Genomic DNA, 22,253 nt, shown 5'->3' with positions numbered 1-22,253 from the left:
CACACACACACCCCTGCACGCACCTGCCTACACATGCACACACATGCACATAGGCACACACACATATATGCATGCATGCACCTGTATACACATGCACACACATGCACATAGGCACACACATGCACACAAAGCTAAGTGGAAGCTACATGGAAGCTAAACAAGAAACTAAAAAGGTTTACTCATGATCAAATTTCCCAAACCTCTTCATTATATGTAATTTTGGAAGAAGCGATAAAGATCGCCCACAGAGCCGAGGGCCCAGGAATGAACTGGTAATGACCAGGAAATGGTTGTCCTGTCTCAGCTAGGGCCCATCATCGTTGTCACTGTGACTTCACATCCAACCTGGTATTTCCCACTGTGGCTTCATATAAAAGAGAGTATGTCACATTTTGGACAATGAGAGATGAAGTTCAAGACAGTTTTCAGATTAATTTAAAAACATTTCTCTTATGAGGATGAACTCCATGGAAAAATAGCACAGTGCCCAAGGTACCTAGTCAGATGCTGCCTGGGAGACTGGCTGCCACAGCAAGTGCCCACAAGAACTGGACTTGTATGCAAGGCTCACAGAGCCCAAGCAGGGGGAAAAAAATTCTAAACAGTGAGTTGATTAAAGAAGGGCTGGGATTTGCTTTTCTCCTTTATAACCTCACACTGTATTTGGTAAGCCGACAGAGAGGAAATGTGATTACCACTGCAGTCAGCATGCTACGCAGGCTCGGGTCTCAGGGACAGACTCCTCTCACCTGGATTTGCTTTCAAGATCATTAGGTATCGCCAAATTCAGGCTTGGCGACAGAGTGAAATGTTCACACTAAGAGCAACAGCTCAGGCCAATTAAGCCACAGCGCCGAAGGGTTGTGGAGAGAGTGTGGATCCACTTGACTGCTAGGGCGATTGTCTGGAGAGAGAACAGCAGATGAAATGCAGAGCCTACAATGGTCTGAGCGCCTGCTAGAAGCCATCACTGTACTCTGGGACCAGCGTCTCCCAATGGTTACTTGGAAAGGCCAAGTTTATATTATGACATGATTTCCCAGGGAACCTCAGCTCTCAGAAGACAGCGCACTTTCCTGCGAGCCTTCCTCATCATGTCAGGCAGTATCCATGGGAATGCCTCTGGTTACGAGCTAATCCAGTTCCAAAATGATGGCGACAGAACTGCCTTGCTTAATCAGGTCCTGGAGATCCGTGCTCGGAAACCACATCCTCTCTTCCTGCACATAGTCTCACGGCGGCTTCAGAGGCCATTGGATTAGAATGGTGCTTGTCACTATTAAATCAGTTTTCATGGCATCGATTGATGGGATGCCCCCTACCGCAGCCAGTACCCTTGGTTGGAAGGCTATGGGGACAGACATAAACATTACAGCAAATGGTAGGTCAGCTCTCTGCAGAAGGATGCTTTGTGGCCAACTTACTATTATATTTAGCCAATTAATATTTATTGAGCCCTACCGGGTGCCAGACACAGGTCTAAGCACTGGTAATAAAGCGATAAATAAGACGGATAAAGTCCTTGCCCTTACTGGGTTCCAGCAAATGGGCAGTGCACCTAGATGCATCGAGCAAGTTCAATTATGATGAAAATTATCGAGAGTGACCAGATTCTGCAAGGTGAAATTAAAGAAGCAGGAGAAAAGCAACAGGGTATGGCCACGCTGACTTGTATTAGCCCCTGACATCTTGGCAGGACACAGAAGCAGGATTCCTTTCATGAAACAATGACATAAATTAAAAGCAACTTGGACAGCACAATTAAAAGGCTGCTGTGCCGAAAGACACATTAACATTACAGAAACTGCATGGAAAGGCAGCTAATGGTTGAAGATCAGTATCACCAAGTTCAAAGACAGAGGAGTGGGGCAGCTGAGTGATGTGCACACATGATTCCACATCAGAAGAAGATGGTCCTGCTGTAAGGCAAGGTCAGGAAATGAAAATGTCCCTGTTCTCATTGCTTGTGCTAGTCAGACAGCACTGCACTGGAAGCCACTGTCAATACCCAGTGAATCCTAGTCAACCTTCACAATACCCGGGGAGGCTCAGTCAGCCTTCACAATGGCACAGCCAACCTTCACAATACCCAGGGAGGCTCAGTCAGCCTTCACAATGGCACAGCCAACCTTCACAATACCCAGGGAGGCTCAGTCAGCCTTCACAATGGCACAGCCAACCTTCACAATACCCAGGGAGGCTCAGTCAGCCTTCACAACACCCAATGAGGTACTGTCAACCTTCACAACACCCAATGAGGTACAGTCGATCTTCACAACATCCAGGGAGGCACAGCCAACCTTTATAACACCCAATGACACAAGGCAAACTTCACAATATCCAGGGAGGCTCAGCCAGCCTTCACAACACCCAGGGAGGTACAGTCAATCTTCACAACATACAGGGAGGTACAGTCAATCTTCACAACACCCAGGGAGGTACAGTCAATCTTCACAACATACAGGGAGGTACAGTCAATCTTCACAACACCAAGGGAGGTACAGTCAATCTTCACAACACCCAGGGAGGTACAGTCAATCTTCACAACATACAGGGAGGTACAGTCAATCTTCACAACACCCAGGGAGGTACAGTCAACCTTCATTAACACCCAGTGATACAAGGTAACCCTCAGAACACCCAGGGAGGCTCGGCCAGCCTTCACAATGGCACAGCCAACCTTCACAACATACCTGGAACCCAGTTCCTCAGCCTCACTCTCTTGCATCACGACCAGCACCTCTCATCTGAGCTGTTGCAAAAGACTGAATTGATCTCCTACCTGACCCTCCTCACCTGGAGCAGTCCTGGAAAGAAACACTTGAAACTTCAAAAGGGGGAGCCTAGGGATGGTCTGAAGAAGGAAGGCAGAAAACAGAAATGAGAGATGCCAGCAGATACAATTAAGCATCCTGGGACTAGCAACAGGAAGCGACTGGAGTAGAGCAGACTGCTGGAGCAGGATGGACCTCGGCTCCAAAATCTAGAATAGAACTCCATCCTCCGCTCAGTTGCTGCCCAGAGGGAGGCAGAGAAACAACTTTCCCAACTTTTCTTTTCACCTGCCCCCAGCCCATTTCTGGTGCTCGACATTGGTCCAACCCGCCTAGAAGCCAAAGGCAAGCAAGCTGAAATGTGTAGGGCAGAGCTGGAGAGGCAGAGGGAGATGTCGTGCACCCCCATTATAAATGCATTTCACACACAGGGGCTCTCCAGAACAATCTCAGGCAATTTCACATCTTTCCCGCTTCCTTAAAATAAAACTCAAAAGCTCCAGGGCTTAAGCTTCACAGGCTACCGATTCTCAAGCAGCCAGCCTGACGTGGGTGGCCAGCATGCTGTCCCCTTCTTAAGCCCTCTGATGAGGCCCCTCCCCCTCCAGCTCTATCCACACCAGGATCTTCTTTGTGACAAAGCCTGGTCTAAAATATACCGCTTCCTCAGAGGGGACTCCTTAGGACATTAGAATCTGCAGTCCCCGATCTCCCTTTATAGGCGTCGCTCCATTCTTTAATGACTTTTTATCCCAGACACAATGACAGCTGTTACGGCTTGAATATAAGCTGTCCCCCACGGTTTCACGTGTGGAGAGCTTGGTCCTCAGCTAGCGGTGCTATTGTGGAAGGCGGTGTGGAAACTTTAGGAGGTGGGGCGTAAGTAGAGAAAGTAGGTCGCAGTGCAGGGCATGCCTTTGGATGGTGCCTGGACTCTCCTGGGCCCCATGAAATGTCCTCAGACATGCTTCCTGCCCTGATGGCTCCCCTTTGCCTCTGGCCCACAGGGATGATGCTGACCAAGCATGGACTGTGACCTCCAACAGCTTGAACCAAAATAAATCCTGCCTCCTTAAGTTGCTTCTCTTGGGCATCTGTCACAGCCATGAAAATGCGACCACAACTTTGGTTCTTAGTGGTTGAGAAGCCCATCATGGACCAGAAGCAAATGTCCATGTGGGGTAGGACCCTGTTACCCTTCCCATCACGGTAGCTGGGACACATCACACAGCACTGAGTCTACTGGAGGCTTCTAGCACTTTGTGTCTCACTCTGCAAATCATACTCTCAGTAAGAACAAGTGCTGTCTCCTGTTTCCTATCCTGGGCATATGGAGGAACTGCTGTTAAGGATGTGTCAATCCACACAAAAAGATGGTACAGAAGTGTTCCTTTGTGGTGTGTGAGGGGCGGGGGACACCCTCCAGATCCTCTAGCCTAGTGTTTCCACAAGGGCCTACATCCTCCTTCAAGCAATACAGGGGTGTCCATGGGGTCTTCTGCTGCCCAGTGTTTGGGGGGAAAAGATTCTATCACTAAGTACCAACACAGGAACTAGTGGACACTCTGCAACTGGATGGACAGTCCTACCCAGTACTGATACAGCCTTGCTGAGAAACATCTCCAGTGTAACCCTCTGTCTGGGATGGTTCTTTCTACTGTAAATACTGTCCTCTGCCTTAGAGAGCTTTTCTGAATCTTCCCCTCGACCTTGGGGCAGGGGCTCAGAGTATGACACGTTAGTAAGGGTCCTTTTCGTAGACTGGTTCTGACTCACTCAGATAAATAAATAAATGGGAAGCTGGTTTGCATATACCTTCTGGACATATACCTGGAATCAGATGTCCTCTTCTGAGAAGGCCTGGGATCCCTAAGGGTGCCAGCAACAGCCCAGGTGTATATGTGGGTATCAGCAATAGTCTAGGTGTGTCTGGTGTGTCAGCAAGACTCCAGGTTTGGGGTGGTGCCAGCAATAGTCCCGGTGTATGTGGGGATATCATTAATGGTTAGGTGTGTTTGTGTGGGTGCCAGCAATAGTCCAGTTATGTGTGTGGGTGTCAGCAATAGTCCAGGTTGTGTGTGTGGGGTGTCAACAATAGTCAAGGTGTGTGTGTGTGTGTGTGGTGTGTCGACAATAGTCCAGGTTGTGTAGGGGGGATGTCAACAATAGTCAAGCTATGTGTGGGTGTGTCAGCAATAGTCCAGATATGTGTACGGCCATGTCAGCAATAGTATAGGTGTGTGGGTATGGGTGTGAGCAATAGTTCAGGTGTGTGGGTGTCAGCAATAGTCCAGGTGTATGTGGGCTGTCATCAATATTCTATGTATGGGAGTGGTGTCAGCTATAGTCTAGGTGTGGGTATGGTGTCAGCAATAGTTCAGGTGTATGTGTGGGTTCCAGCAATAGCCCAGGTATATGGGTGTAGGTGTCAGCAATAGCCCAGGTATGTGTAGGGGTGTCAGCAATACTTCAGGTGTGTGTGTGGGCAGGTGTCTGCCAGCATAGTCCAGGTATATGTGTGGGGTGTCAGCAATAGTCTGTGCCCTACAATAAAAGAGAAAACCCTTCCCTCTGCTTCTCCTTAAATCAGATCATAATTGTAAAATCCTGATCAGTCCTTGGGGGCCAAAGAGGCAAGACCAGGGTGTCACCGACACACAGCTCCTTGCAGGAGCCTCATCACTCCGTTTTCCATTTGGGCAGGGCACAGGCACTCTCCAGCTTCAGCAGGGCACTCCCAAGAGCTGACTGAGGAAGCCGTAGCTGAGAGGAGTGCTGAAGCTGCCTTCTGGGTCTTCCTACTTAGTCGCATAGTCAATGTGCGGCATCACGTGGACTTGAGACTATGCGAAGCTGCTGTTGTCCCTGCCACCTCACTGCCCAGGGCCAGTGCACACAAGCAGATACCGGGACTACAATTTCCTCCATGAGCTGGCAGAGAAAGACTGGTGCAAATGGAACCCTGCCTCAGAATCCCTCCAGCAAAGCTTCCTGAGCGGCTTTCTTCCCCCAACAACCCCTCCTCCAGAGTTCCTTCCCCGTGCTGTCCTTTGATTCTGTAACCCGGAAGTCATTCATTTCTTCTAACAGCTACAATTTTCCAGCCTTTTTGTTAAAATCTTAGCTTTTCAGATGGGAAGTTTTCATCTCTTGTCCCCAAGGGAATAATAATAATAATAATAATAATAATAATAATAATAATAATAATAATAATAATAATAATAATAATAATAGCATATTGTTCTATTAACTAAAATAATCAAAAATCTTGTAGGAGTTATTCATAGTAATCCGAACAATGAGGACAAACCAGACATCAAATAACTGACCATGATATAATAGATGCACGGGACAGAATATTGTTCATCCATAAAAAAGAAGGAAGTATTGGTTTGTGCCCCCAACATGGATGATCCTGAAAACTCTATGCTCATGCTAACAGGAGTAAGGCAGGAAAGAGCATATTAGTGTGTGACTCCACTTACATGCGATGTCTAGAATAGGCAAATCTATAATAAAGACACAAAATAGACTCATGGCTGCCTAGGGCCGCAGAGGGCGGTATAGGGAGTGACTGATAGTCGGTATGGGGTCTCTTGGAAATGATGAGAGTGGTCCAATTTGGGTAGCAGTGATGATCGTATGACTTCAAACACAGCGACACCCACCTTAACCACGTGAATCATTAGTATATGGATTACACAAAACAAAACAATACAAAACAAAACAAAACAAAATCCAAAACCTGGCAGCATGAGAAATTTGTGATCTCCTTCCCTCAAAATTAACGGAAACCCCGTTTCCGAATCATAGGTACAGATGCACCTTCTGAGGTCCCCAGACTCAAACAGAAGTAGGATGGAAGTAAAGCCATAGACAGGGCTGGTGGGCCTTGGGCCACTTGGACAATCAACTTATCTCATGGGCAGGCAACCGCTTCATTCCCTCATCGGCTTTAGTTTTATTTGAAATTTTCCTATTTTGGTCTTTGTAACTTATTCCATGCAGCCTCCCCTGAGAAGCACATGGGACCTGTGGCATCTGCTTCTCAGCCAACAGACACGTCCTGAATGCCTACCATAGGCCAGCCACAGTCCTAAGCCTGGGATGCGGCAGTGACTGGCCTCAAGGAATAGCTTCACATTCTTTCAACGGGCTGCTGTCCTCACAGAACAGACGCCACGCCTCAGTGTGCACTGAGCTGTCCCAAGAGCATGCCGCTTGAGGTCTGAGTTGCCATGGGAACCAGTACTGCTGGCACACTCATTCACACAGGTACCCGGGAACGCATTCAGGTGGTAGAGGAGCAGGCCGGGACAGAACAAATTCTCGGGCTGCCTGCCAGGCTACTGGAAGCTTCTCTTCTTGCCATTCTCAACGTGCCCAAGTGAGGCTCCCAGAGAGAGGTGGAGGCACCAAAGCCAATGTACCCTCAGGGAGAGAATAATATCTTTGTGCATTCCATCTTAACGAGAGCCGCATGGCAGGGCATGGGAGACTGTGCCTCCCAAAACTGTTTCTTCCCTCTCTTGTTAAAAAGATGCATTAACGATCCAGATGCCACGGTTCGTGCCAGCTCCTCCAGGAGTGAAGGGCTCTTTGGAGTCTGTCTGATTTTCTTTCATTTTTTTCCCCCATGGTTTCTTCAGAAAAAGCCTTGCTGAGGCAAAGATTGTTGTTTTCATGGGCTTGGGTACTTTAACGGCATTCACTGAGACTTTCCATTCCCAAAAGCTTGGCTCTTAGGATATGATTCTCAAAATCGTTGTTATGAGGGACAATAAGTTGGGACTTCAAAGCTGACATACTGTAGTTTTAAAGTTGGCACATGTGCGCACTGAGGTTTTTATAGCAGGTTAGTCCTCACTTTTCATCACTGTTGCAAAACACCTGAGGAGACGCTAGCTTCAGGAAAGGCTTAGTTTGGCTCACAGTTTCAGAGGGTTTAGTCCACGTTTACTTTGTTCTGTTGTTCCTGGCTATAGAATAACACGGCGGGGATCATGTGATGAAACAGAACTTCTCACTTGACGTTGGCAGGAAACAGATGAGCCAAGATACGTTCTTCAAAGTCTTGCCTCCCATGAACTTGCTTCTTCAAACAAGGCCCCTCCATTCTCCCATAAACTATGAACTGACCAACAGGCTAAACTATTGGTGAGGTTAAGATCCCCATTGGCTGGGAACCAAATCATTAACACGGGAACTTTTAGGGGACTTATTTCTTTTCTATGTATGAGTGTTTTGCCTGAATGTGTGGATGAATTCCATGTGCATACCTGGTGTGTGCAGAGGCCAGAAGAGGGCATCAGATCCCTTGGAACTGGAGTTATGGATGGTTGTGAGTTGTTGTGTGGATGCGGGGAACCGAACCCCAGTCCTTTTCAAGGAATAGCAAGTGTTCTTAACCACTGAGCCATCTCTCCAGCCCCTATGGGCACATTTTTAGGTTTAAATTAAACTAGTATACTCTGGAGCTAATGTGACACTGAATAGCACAATGGGAGAAATGAATGTTTTGGGGGGTTTTTTTTTTTTGTTTGTTTGTTAGTTTCTAATTTTTTTGCTGTTTATTGTTATAAATTGGTTCCACCAGAAAATGAAAATGTTATTATTATTATTTTTTTAAAGAATGCTGGAAGGTGGATTAATGGCTACAAATTCTTGGCTCCTGCCATTGTTAGATAAAAATCTAATTGCTGTCCGTTGGAGCCTGGGCTGGCCTTGGTGACTCGCATGACCTGGGGAATGTGGTAAAAGCAGTTCTGCCACCTCCAAAGCTAGCTCAAGCTTCCCCGTGCTCTTCCTGGTTTCTGGTTCTGGAGCCTGGGAGGAAACAGAAGCTGGCTGTGAGAGGCTCACGGCGTGAGAAGCGCCTGCAGATGCTCCCATCTGAGGAGTGGGATTTATGAGTGAGGAAGCCATGGCCGAAGAGCCTGGTGGTGACAGCATCAGATGAAAAATCATACAGAATAGCCTTAAAAACTGCTGCCCTGAACCCAGTCAGCTAAAGCTCCAGGAGAACAAATGCCGGGGTGATCTAGGAGAGCTCCCTTGTAGGAACAGAGGACCAACAAGATGGCTCAGCAGGCAGGGGAGTACCACAGTTAAGCGGTGTCAGTCACATCCATCCTAGCAACTCGGCACCCAGCACCCAACAGTGGGCCCCTAAACCCCAGCTCACGGGTGATGATTGAAGGAAGAGTCACTGCAGGTCCTTCCAGCAGGGATACCAGGCTAGACGCCTCAAAGCCAAACACTCATTTTCTCCACTCCTGTATGAAGAGTAAAATCGGAGCAAAGCTGAAAGGAGGAAGCCCAAACAGCAGTTTTCATATAGTTAAATAAAATAAAATAAAAAATGAACAAAGATGAGCTGGATCCTCCAGAAAGGCTCTTGGGAGATCTTCAGAGCCCAGAGGATGAATTTCTATCTATAACCAAATATATATATATATAATCCCCAAATCTGTACCTCGTACATGAGAGCTGAAAACCCAGCATTGTGCTGTGCTGTCCTCCTGATGTGGTCAAAGACAGAGCTACAACAGCACAGAGATAAAGGGATTTCCCTGCTAGGTCAGAACATCACGCAGGCTTATGTCTTGCTGGCAATTTGATTGTTGAAATCCTGACAGGATCTGCCTAGAATACGCCAGGACTGGTCACCTGTCTTGTGGAGACCACCCGGGTATCGGAACAAAAACACATTCAGAAGGGGACATGGCATGCCCACCTGCTCGGAGAGCCATGAGCCAGGGAGACCATTCAGAGCTGGCGGAGGCTGATTCAGGGTACTTTTGAGGAAGTGCTAACTCTACACAGCAGTGGAAAATTCCTGATACTTATCTCAGAGGGCACCGAGGAGTCCAGAGCTATAAATATGCTCCGAGATGCTTTGAAGACGGGGTTGGCAATGAGTGGTGCCAAGGGAAATGAAGCTGTCAGATGGCCCCATAAGGTCCTCTCTGGCTGTTACTGTCACATGGTGGGACAGAGATGACCCAACAGGGTTTCTGTTATTCTAAAGCACAAATGCTTACAAATTCACGGCAATCTCAAGCTTCATGAGTGACTTCTGCGAGCTACAGATGTCAACTTCTGGGAGCCCAGACCACAGCCCCGTGGCTAGTGCCGCAAGAAGATGCAGACCCAGGTGCCTCCTGCAGGTTAGAGCCAGATGTCACTCAGGGACTGGCCACATGCCTGCTTCTCTAACTGCCAGTAACAACCTCTGCATCTTCACTTCTGCCTCCACATAGACAAATGCCCAGGCCAAAATAACTATTCTCGTAGTCTTAAGGGTAGAGGTGGAAGTTCTGTTAGCCACAAACCCAAAATGTAGCTGCTATTAAAAATGATGAGGATCAGGTCATCAGGACCTGGAAGAATGCTTTTTCTCCCACGTGCGTGCGTGTGTGTGTGTGTGTGTGCGTGTGTGTGTGTGTGTGTGTGTGTGTGTGTGTGTGTGTGCGCGCGCGCACACACACACTTCTATGTGTATCGATGCATGCACTTGTTAGTGGATGTCAGAGGTCAATGCTGGGTGTCTCCCTCAATTCTCTGCATCTTAGGTTTTGAAACAGGGACTCTCAATGAACCTGCCCATTTGGCCAGACTTGTCATCAAGTCCCCGGGATCTTCCTTCCCATCTCTGTGTTGCCAGTGCTGGGAGTACAGTCACATGTGGCCATGCCTGGTGAACTCAGGTCCTCATGCTTGTATGGTAGGCACTTTGCTGGCTGAGCCTTCTTCTCCAGACCTTGTTTTTACTGCTACTGCTGCTACTGCTTCTTCTTCTTCTTCTTCTTCTTCTTCTTCTTCTTCTTCTTCTTCTTCTTCTTCTTCTTCTTCTTCTTCCTCATTCTCTCTCTCCCTCTCTTTCTCTCTGTGTGTATCCCAGAGTTTAATGACAGTTGCTCGCTTGGGCGACTTCTCCCAGTCACCATTAACTGTCAAAAGTCCCTCAGGGAGGGCGGGGCCCCACGGGTCCTCCTCCACTTCCATGATGCAGTACTGATGGGCCTAATGTTGTGCAGGTCTTGTATGGGTAACCACAGCTACAGCAAGCTCATGAGTGCAAAGGTCATGTCACAGCCAGAAGATAGGTTTTTGACACACACCTTCTTACCCTCCTTGTCTTTGGTTTTTGCTGCTGCTGTTGTTGCTCCTGCCTCTTCTTGTGCAGTGTTTCCATTGCCTTGGAAGGAGCATGGGGTAGATTTTTAAAACACATCTCAGCTTTGCGTGGGTGGATCAGTCCAAATGAGCAGAGCCCAGCTACCTTTTTGACCCAGGTGTACATAGGCCAGTAGCTTCAGTAGCTTCTGCCAGACTCTCCAAACTTTCTCCTTCTGGGAGCCCTGACCCTGAAACTCTCTAGTTACCTCTGCTACAAACTGCTGAACTCTAAGCCTTCTCATGCTGTTTTGTGGGTGGTGGTTATGAGAGAGGGGCGCCTGGGCACAGCCCAAGCTGCCCAATCCTGCTGTCATGGATCAGAAGGTGCCTTTCTCTACATGACTCAGAGTCTCCCCTCACTAGCACAGAAACAGAGAATTATCATCCTCCTGTCATGTAAGATACTTTTCCAGGCTGGCAGGGAAGGCACTAAAGGTGAGGCCAAGAAGAGATGACATCATTGTTAGGTGAGGCTCGGTGCCATTATTAATCAGCCTCGTGGACTTCTAATGTATAAATGAGGGACCAAAAGCCAAAGGACACCATTTCCATGTTATGATTAGTGTTGACTATTCATTCCTTGGACAAACTCTCTTATCCTACATATCCCTAAATTTCACATGTGAATTAAGAGAATCTGAGAGTAAGCAATGGCCCTGACCCTTTCAGGCACAGGGACACTATTTTTAAAGAATAAAACAAGAAGCACATCCCTTGTGGTAGCAGCTGTATTATAAATATATATATATATATATATATATATATATATATATATATATATATATATATATATATCTTTTGACTACTGAGAAAATAAACCACTGTAGAAAGTTATTATGTAGGATCTGGGCCCAGTGGTCCACACGTGTAATGCCAGCATTCAGGAGGCTGAGGCAGGAGAATCACCACAAGTTTGAGGCCAGCTTGACCCACATAGCAGCAGTCTCTCCCAAAATGGGGAGAGTGCACAAAGGCCTGTGGTTGCATCTGTTTATCTAGTCCAGGGTATCTCAACCACCCTAATGTTACAACCCTTTAGTACAGTTCCTCATGTTGTGCTGACCCCCAGCAATTTTCATTGCTACTTCATAACTGTAATTTTGCTACTGTTATTTTTTAAATATAATTTTGTACTTCGTGATACCCTGTGTTCTTGTCACTGTATCAAACAAGTAACAGACACCAATAGGATTGGTTTTCCACCATTTAACTGGGACATCAATGGACATTAAATGGAAAAGGGTGCTAACGAATCAGAGCACTCTCTGTTCCTAGGGACTATTAGAGTCTAATTAAAACCCACAAGATCAATGCTAAGCTGAATGAAAAAGATATTACCATGGGAACTATGAAGAGGGAAAACCGATGCTAGCAATCATATCAGGTTACCCTGAATAAGCCTCCTTCTTGCCTACCCCCATGGAAGCAGATACATGTCAGTGACCAGATTCTTACATATACTGACTCAGAAAGACGAGAAACACCAGCGTGGAGTGTATGGGACGTGCGTGCGTGTGTGTGTGTGTGTGTGTGTGTGTGTGTGTATGTGTGTGTGTGCGTGTGTGTGTGCGCGTGCGCACTTGAATCATGGGTTCCGTGTCTCTTCTTCAAACCTGCACCAAATGGACAGCAAACTAACCTTCACACCTGGGCTTGTGGTTTTGTTTTGCCGTCTTTGCCCCTGAGACAGAAAAAAAGGCCAGCTCCACTGAAGAAGGAAAGAAAACTGTATTCTAAACATTTAATGTTTTAACATGCAGCTAGCACAGTCCAGCTGCAGCCTTGCACCACCACAGCATAATGATTTCTGCCTGAGAGCTACAGGACAGAGTAGAGCCGAAGTGGGTTAAAATGTGACTTAGTCCTGCCTTCTTGTAGTCCAGCGTGTTCCACTTGAATCTCCTTCCTCTTATCTCGAGAAAGCAAATGTTTGCAAAACTATGGTTGACACAGCTGTCCAGTTAAACAAGACACTGTTTACTAAAAACAGATTGTCCGGGTTGGTTATCTGTATCTGTAAACTTGCTTAAACAACAGTAGAAACTTCCCTTCGGTGCCATGGAGCCCAGAGACCACCCTCAGGCAGTCACACAGACAGGGAGGCCAACACTTGCTCAAACTGTAGAAGCCGTAAGAAACTGCGGGCTGGGGCTGGTAGCAGCTCGTTGCCCACTAGTGAGATGCTAATAACGCTGAGTTCTCTAGATCTCTGAGAGTTGCCCGGTGTCTCAAGAACCAGATTCCCATAGAACCTTGGTTGGGAATTGAGATGTGGCAGTCAGAGTGCAATCAATCTCAAGGCCAAAAGCACTAACTTTTGAGATGAACACTGCCTACCAGCAGTTGACAGGAAAGTCCCATCTCTATAATTTTGGGCTTATAAGATAAGCAATGATAAGGCACTCAAATGATAGTAAGGCTCTGGGGGGGTGTTGTAAAACTGCTACTCAGCATATATGTTCTTGCTCACAAATAAAGACAGAAAGGGCAACACAGTCTTCGGCATTCATTTTATTTTCACATGTATATGAAAGTGCTTGTGTCATGTGTGTGAAATACCCATGGAGGCCAGAAGAGGGCGCCGGGTCCTCTAGAACTGGAGGTTCAGAGTGTTGTGAGTTGGCGCGTGGGTGCTAAGAACAGAACCTAGTCCTCTGTGGGTACAGCATGTCCTCTGTAGGAGCAGTGTGTCCTCTTAACTGCAGCGCCATCTCTCCAGCCTACAGCCATCTATTTTAAAGCATCAAGGGGAGGCAGTTCTCTAGAATTCTTAGCACGAATTCCAGTTTGACATTCCACTTCCAGGAAAGTCACATTCCCAGGTGATCTTGGCTAATCCGGCACAAAGCAGATCTAAGACCAGTGAACGCTCCCACTCCAGACCCCCAGCATGGCTCCTGGGCTCCATCTCTGTCTGTTGTGGTCAAACACATGACTCCCAATCAACCCAATCAACAAACACATAGCCCCTGTATCCTAATCTGTAGCCAGCTGAGGTACCAGCCAAGCATCCATTACAACCCTATTCTTATCAGCATCCATCATGAATTGCTAATAGTAGCTGGACTTCACAATGATTTAAGGCAGAGGAGGACACCAACCATTTGGCTAAACAAATTCTTAAGTTCTTCTCTTCCTTGGCAAACTTCCAAGAGAACCAACAGAGTAGCTGTAACGACTGGTTATTTTCTCCGCTTACACCTGGACTATGAGGAAGTGTGAATTGCCACGGGGGGTGGGGGTGAGAACACTTTGCCTTTGTTTAATTCTTGATAGACCACAAAGCACAGTCAGATAAATTGCATTACTCAAAGTGACTCACAGCTCTGTGAACGGTGAACTTCCTTCCGGTTTTACAGGACCCATGACGCCATGCAGAAGGTGACTTGACCACAGGTAAATGCCTTGGGAGAGAATGACCTAAGAGTTGGGTCTGCGATCTCTGCCCACTGGCTTTCAATTCAGCACAGGCAAGGAGAGAGCCAGCTGGACTACAACCATATAATTGGCACTTGCAGGATTAAGGCAAACCGACTGGAAAGATCATGAGAGGATTTGTGGGTTTGGTCACAAAACTGGAAGGGCCAAGAGGACAAATTACTAGAACCATCTTTGCTCACATCCTAACAAGCTCCCTGCTTGGATCTAGGGTGGCTTATACCCGTGGCTTCCTGGGAAGTGGAGGGCAGGAGGAGCCAGCGATGGCAATAAGAATGCTTTAAAAAAAGAAAAACCAAAGGACATGTTTTCCTAACAGGAACAGCAACCTACAAACACGATTTCACTCCAATGAAACCAAAGCCTTTGCCCAAAAGAGCAAAACTCCCATTCTCTTCTCACCTTTCTCTGAAGTCTACTGTTAATTCTCTCCTTTCCCTACCAGGCCAATTAAGGGGGTGGGGCTGGCATGAGGCAGCTGAATCAAAGTGTGTCATTTGACACTGACATAAGTACAGGAGGGCACTGCTCAGAGGCACAAAGGACCAAGGTATTTCTTTCCCTAATTTCCTCTCAAAGACTAAGGGCTTTATTTAAGGGGAAACACTGTGTCCCACAGTCATTTTCTTTTTTAATAAGACCCACTTGTATTTCCAGTTGGTTGCAAGGAAAAAAAAAAAAATCACAATTCTATTCCTCATGAAGAAAATGGCAATGGCCAGAGATGGCCAGGGACTAACAGGAGGAGTGTGCTTTGAGTGCTGCAAGGGTCAAGGGTCATAAAGCACCTACAGCAGGTTTCAAGTACACTGAATCTTAGCGAACCAGTAAACACACCATTCAAGTGCAAGGCCCAGCAGTAACCCCCCCCCCCCCCACACACACACACACACAAAAAAAAAAAAAAAAAAAAAAGGAAAAGAAAGAAAGAAAGAAAGAAAGAAAGGAAAAGAAAATTGCCCTTGAGAAAATTCACACTACAAAAAAACGCATGTGCTATCTACTGGGCTCACATGAATGTGAAAAGGAGAGGTGACAAGGCATGCCAGCCCAGCAGGTGCCCCATGCCTCTGCCACATCAGAATCCAGACCGCTTCCTTCCCTGTCTTTGTCTCCTTTTCAGTGCCTCAGTCCAGTCCATCTACCTAAGACACAGTGACTGACCTCCCTGCTAAAGCGCCATTTAGATTTATCAAAGTCACTATTAGTGTTAACACTGGGCCCTTTAAGTTTGGATTGGAAACAGCTACTGTTGTGGTTTCGTCTCTGTTGCTGCAATAAGATATCCTGACAAAAGGCAACATGGGGCAGAAGGGTTTATTTGGCTTACAACTACAGGTTGCTATCTGTCATTTGCAGGGAGCTAAGGTAACGAAAGCATCATATCCACCGTCAAGAGCGCGAAGGGAATAAAGTCCTGGATCTTTGCTTGAGGCTTAAATTTAGCTGTCTCTCTTCATTCTTATACAGCGTGGGGGCCCTAAAACTGAAGTGTGGGTGGGTCTTCTCACCTTAACTAACAGTCAAGACAGTCCCCCAGAGCCACACCCACAAGCCAAAGTGATGTAGACAATTCCTCATTAAGACCTGTTTTCTTGGGCTGGAGACAAGGCTCCGTGGTTAAGAATGTGGACTGCTCTAGGAGAGGACCTGAGGCCATGAGTTCAACACCTACACTGGTGGCTCACAACTGCCTGGAACTCCAGTTCCAGAGATCCAAGACCTCTGCCTCCCTCGGGCACCTGAACACACATGTACACATGGAGACATATATACACTTAATTAAAAGTAAATATTTAAAAGACTCCCTTCTCAGATTATCCTAGGTTGTGTCAAGTGGATGGTTTAAATGATCGGCACACACTCCGTGTGAAGTTCATTTTCCTTTAAATAAGCTGAAGCAGGTTGATTTCCCCAACCGGCAGGTGTTGGACCCTTGTTTGCTTGCTTGACCAAAAAGACTGTTGGTATAGTAGCCAGGCACACTACTCCACAACGGTGTCAGACATCTAGAACATTCCTACAGAAAGACTACAGCTGGTTGTTTTGGCTCCTGAAGACACATAGTGAAGACCAGACTTTCAGCTAGTCTAGACAATCCTAGTGACTTCCAGGTCCAATGAGACCATCTCATAAAATAAAGTGGGGATCACTAGAGGAAAACACCTGAAGTCAATCTCCAGATTCCATATGCACATGTATCCATACCCATGTGTACCTGTACACACACACACACACACACACACACACACACACACACACACACACACACAATATCCCCCAAAATAAGTGGTGAGACCTAAATTGAGGCTACTGTCTGTCCCAAATAATCAGCAAAACATTTCTATAGACACCAAAGGCACCCACAGGAGGGGTACCTTCTGGTCACACCAAAACCAATATTGTACCTGTGCTGTGGCCAAGAGCCCATGTGAAATTACACCAGCATCAAAGATGGCACTGACAAAAGAAAGCAGGAGTTGGAGTGATGGTTCAGTGGCTAAGAGCACCGGCTGCTTTTCCAAAGGACCTGGGTTCAATTCCCAGTACCCACATATAGCTCACAACCATCTCTAACTCTGGTCCCAGGGGAGCTAATGGTCTGTTCTTGCCTCTGCAGGCACTATGCATACCCATGGTGCAGTCACACATACAGACAAAACACTCATGTACATAAGGTAGATTTAAAACAAACAAACAAACAAACAACAACAACAAAAAACCCAGAACACTGGGTCGGCAGATACTGTTGAGCAATTCTGTCAGTGTGAAGAAAAGTGAAAGTTCTCAGAGGCTTCCCAGAGTGACAGGAGAACACTTGTCTCTGCTTCCCCAGTTGTGTTAGTTTACGTCTGAAGATGCACAGAAGGCTCTCAAGAAATCACTCATCTCTTCAGTGCATTCCTGTTCTTTCTTTTATGGCTCCATTTTGCAGCTAATAGGCTCCCAAAATTAAAGAGCAAAGCATGTTTCTATCAAGTCTGGAGAGAAATAACAGAGTACGACTCTTGGAAGTCAGAGCAGAGCGCATCCAGACACAGCAACAATCGAGAAGGTGCCAACGAAAGGTAAGTAGGCGGTGCACACAGAGGGCATGGATGGGTGGCTCACCAGCTTTACACTAGTCCTTTGTCCCCTTTCCGTGTTGGGTGGCTGTACATGGCTGGAGGTAGTGTGGCTATCTTGGGTGGGTGATCTTGAAAATGTAGGCAAGTGATAGCCAGCAACTTTGCAAGATGCATGGTCTCTGTAGGGATAAGGTTAGTGTGTAGTTCAAATGCTGGTTTCTGTGCCCCACAGGTCCGGTGGCAATCCTTGTTCTGAGAACCTCTTGTCTCAATGTTGGTCTCAAAAAAAAAAAAAATTTACCTGGACAGTATCTGAGGAACATCTGATATCCTCTGACATTCATATGACCCACATACACATACACACACACACACACACACACACACACACACACGGGGGGGGGGGGGGGAGAAAATCCTCAACATCAAGTGACATGAGTCTGAGAACTCAAGCCCTCAGGAGACGTAGCTTCAGAGGAGCCTAAAAGAAGAGGAAAAGCAACCGGCTTACAGGTACTGGAAGCTTCGTTGTATGACGAAGAAGGGGACCTTCAGGCCGCCAGCTTTCCTGCATGTTGATAACCTGCCACTCAGACTTGGTAACATTTAAAAATAAATGAAGCATGCGGACAGGGGATCTTTTGAATGTAAAGAGACTACATGAAAAGGAGGGATCCCTTAGGGATTCCTTTCTGAAGAACCTGCGGGTTCCGAGATCAGTAACACCCACTGTGGTCCTAAATAAGTCCAGCTTAGAACTGGAGCTTTGCAGGGCAGGAGATTTCTGTCATGTACAAAAAGAAACACCACCAGCAGAAGGGAAGGGGAAAAAAAGTGCTGTGTGCTTCGTCTCCTCTGCAGGGTCATCATGGGATCTCCATTAGAAAGAACATGCCCCATATTCTATGATCTCTGTGAGAAGTGCCCAAGCATCTAGGCCATAAAATCTAAGCCCAAATTTCCTTGACACTACAAGAAGTTAAGGTATCACAGCCCTACCAAAACATAGCCCAAAGTTATAGAGTGGTACAAAACATGCAGGCTACTGTATTTAAGCATCAGCAGCTCTGGCTGTCTGTACAAGACTGGCACAGGATCGAGCCAATCAAAGCCCCAGGATGAATGAGTTCCCACCCCTAGATGAGGAACTATTGGTAGCTGATGGCTCTGGGGGAGAAAGAGTAGGTTTTCCTTCAGGGATGTGGGCTCCTGAATTGCATACGCTCTACAGGATGGCTCTCCACCCATGTGCCTACGAGCAGCATTTATAAGGGCTCAGTGGGTTATTAAGGGAAGAAAAAGAGAAAATAGTTGGGAGTGCCTAAGAGAAGTTAGAGATAGTGGATATAACCAGAATATATTGTACACATAATATGCAAAACAGACAAAGGATAAACAAAAATGTTTTAAAATTAGCTTAAGGCCCTGAGTATTTAAAATAAAAGAATTGTAATTTTGTTACCAGAACATAGAAAGTGCATGCACGTGCACGCATGCACACACACACACACACACACACACACACACACACACACGAACACACACACACACACACAAATAGAGAGGGGGGAGAGAGGGAGAGAGAACAAAAGTGAGAGAGAGAGAGGGAGAGAGAGGTAGGGAGATCTACTTCATAGATATGATTGCCTGGGATAAAAGTGTTTGAATGAAGATGACAGATCTCAGCTTGTAGTGGAGGAATCATCTTGTGTTTCCCAAAGAATGACTCCTAACACTAGTGAGTTAGGTGACACATGGACACACTCAGGTCCTCTCAGGTGAGTCTAGTTACAGGAAAATCCTAAATGCATCAAGAAATCAGAAGTGCAGCTGGTAGGTGGCTTTAGTCAGAGTGTGTGTAACTCTGCGCCAAGGTCAAGTCTGGCTAGAAGGAGGAGCTATGGGTCTCTATCATTTTGGTCTCGGAATTCAGTGCCAAGCTCTTGGTGCCGGGCAAGGATGATCCAGCACCAACAGGCCCAACCCCTCTTCCTTCATATTTATCAGGACACGCGGGATCCGAATATTTCCAGCATCATCTATCAATCTCTGTGCTCATTCAAGACCAGCAGGCCCTTTCTTTCTCTTGACCCATTTCTTGCTTCCCCTCAAAAGCATGTTATCAGCAAAGATTATTATTCAAAAACCAAGCCCTGGAGGGAGTCTAAGGATGAAAAAATGGTTGTTTCTGATTTCTGCATGATTTCTTCTATTACCCTAAAGAAATTAGTTTGAATTACCTAAGCCAAGTGTTCTTAGATAACTCTTTTTCCTGCATCCCACAGTTGTTTACTATATCATCCAAGGAGTCATACATTCATTTATTGGCAAATTATGCTTGCTGGACAGACACTAGTTACATCAATATTCATTCAGTAGAGGACCTACTGTGTGCCTCACGGTAGGAGGTGGGGCTCGCTGCCCACAGTCAAGGGCCCCATTCTGCTTTTGATGTGAACAATAAAGTCCAGATTCCACCTTTCACGCTCTCGACACACATCCCACCCCTGGAAAACGCAAAGGTCATTTACTCTTCTATTTGCCACTTCTCACACCTCAAAAAATTGTTACTATTTCGGGCATTGATTTGTGCTAAATTTATCAAAGGGAGATGCACCAAGGGTCAGCATCTGTCAAGATCACTTCAAAGATGAGCTGGTTTCTTTGGAGTCAAAGCATGGCACACACATCATAGCCCATCTGTCTTAACAGCTCACCTCAACAATAGATCGGGTCAGATTCTGTCCACAGAGGACTCAGCAATGTCTGCAGCAGAGGCAGACACAATACTGGATTTTTCACATCAAAGGTTCTTCCACATTGGGAAGAAATTGGAGAACAAAACAAAACAAACACCTTGAAGTGTTTTAATGTGAATAGATACATGACACTGTGAATTACAAATAAGGGAAAAGAAAATGTCAATTACAGGCATAGGTTTGAGGAGATCTGACCCCACATCCCTGTAGGTAGCATATGAGAGGCAGAGGCTATTCACAGTTTGTCCCTGTCTGCATGTCTGTCTTGCCCAGTTAGTATTTACCTGTTGACATAAGGAAGAACACTGAAGTCCAGTTGTCAAAAGGCATCAACAAACGTTCAGAAAATATGGGAGCTGTTTTAGGAGCTTGCTTAGTTGTTGTTTATTTTTAAGGAAACAGAATTGATTCACTTACAGCTAGGTTAGCCAGTTCTAGACCCGTCAGAATGCAAAGAAAACCTTTCAAAAAGAAGCACAGGAAAAGAATATTGACTGTTGAGGAATTTACTAAGTACATGAAAGAACTTAGTGAACTTTTAAATTTTTTAAACTGATTTATTTTTATTTGTGTATGTTCTCTCTCTCTCTCTCTCTCTCTCTCTCTCTCTCTCTCTCTCTCTCTCTCTCTCTCTCTCTCTCTCTCACACACACACACACACACACACACACACACCTCAGTGCAAGACTGCATCAGATTCCTTGGAGCTGGAGTTATTGGTGGTGTGGGATACCTCAAATAGGTGCTGGAAACCAGACTCAGATTTATGACAAGAACAATAACTGATCTTAGCCACTGAGCCAGCCTCTTCTTCAGCCCCACAACTTCTTATTAAGTCTTAGCTCACTATATCTCATGGATTCCAAGTTATCCCTCTTTAAAAACAGGTTTGCTAACATTTATAAATATTTACTTGAGTTGTTATCATATGTGTCTCCAAAGCACTATGAGGAAAGACCCAAATCTCTTAGGGGAAAAAAAATCTAGAAATTAGTTTGGCTTAAAAATACTATAAATTGGTAACTTACTTAATCTCAGCTCCTCAGTGCCTGGCATAGACCTCTAATAAGACAGAAAGTAGGGCTGGGCCTTTGGCACCATTGTGGTTACTAATCTCTCATGAGCTGCTAGAAGCTGTCACCTGCTTAGGGTGTGAAACCTCAGCTAGTCCTCAAGGCACCTCCGTGATCAGGTGTCGGTATGGTCCTCACCTGACAGTAAGGACATCAGTTGCAGAAGCTATAGCTTAGAAGCAGGAAGCTCCCACACAAACCTCGCCTGCCTCCAAAGCCCATGGATGCTGGGATGTGGGGCCGGCACAGTGGCTTGCTGAGGTTCCTAATGTTTTGAATGGATTTCTAGAACCAGTGATGAGTCAGAAGTGGGAAATTAGCGTCATCTGATCCCACTCAGAGGGAGACTAGTTCATGCCCCCAAACACTGAAACAACAAAACTGGCAAGAAAAGTGAATGCAAGGAAACGAAAGCAGAGGCGATGTAGACTTTGAGCTAGGTAATTTCATCCATGCAGAAGTCCAGAAAGGGCCGCCTTACACTGACAGCAGACTGGCACTCACCAGGAGCCAGCGGAAGGGAAGAGACTGACTTCAAAGGGATAAGAGATGAGCCAAGAAGATAGCACGTCCCCATTACATCCGGGAGTGGGGGTGGATGGGGCGTGCAGATATTTCCCAGCAGTACCCACAGCTGTCACACTGGGCCAGTAGCAAGCATGCAACTTTAGAGAACCCTTGGGCTGGCTGTAACTCGTTGGCAGAATGCTTATCTTGCGTGGACAAAGATGTGCGGTTGATTTCCAGCACTGAATATAAACTAGAAATGGAATCACACACCTGGAATCCCAGAGCTCCAAAGGTAGAGACAAGAGGACCAGATTCTCAGCTATATAGTACATTCAGGGCCAGTCTAGGATACATGAGACCCTTCTTCAACCATCACCATTGTCATCGTCATCATCATCGTCATCATCGGGCTGGAGAGATGGCTCAGCTGTTAAAGGCTAGGCTCACAAC

General features: G+C 46.3%; 1 protein-coding gene and 1 long non-coding RNA gene across 4 annotated transcripts in view; one reads left to right on the top strand and one right to left on the bottom strand.

Moving 5' to 3' along the window:
• The window catches only part of Zdhhc14 (zinc finger DHHC-type palmitoyltransferase 14), a 244,616-nt gene that overhangs the window by 146,951 nt on the left and 75,412 nt on the right, over nucleotides 1-22,253 (bottom strand). The gene's annotated exons all lie outside the window — the stretch shown is intronic.
• LOC127205308 (uncharacterized) lies at nucleotides 2,124-2,737 on the top strand. The gene is made up of 3 exons (XR_007832604.1): nucleotides 2,124-2,438; nucleotides 2,499-2,558; nucleotides 2,589-2,737. It is a non-coding gene; the product is annotated as an uncharacterized LOC127205308 (long non-coding RNA).

The sequence above is a fragment of the Acomys russatus genome, chromosome 21, assembly GCF_903995435.1.
Source record: "Acomys russatus chromosome 21, mAcoRus1.1, whole genome shotgun sequence".
NCBI lineage: Eukaryota > Metazoa > Chordata > Mammalia > Rodentia > Muridae > Acomys > Acomys russatus.
The sequence above is the reverse complement of the archived record's forward strand: the minus strand, read 5'-3'. Positions and strand labels throughout refer to the sequence as shown.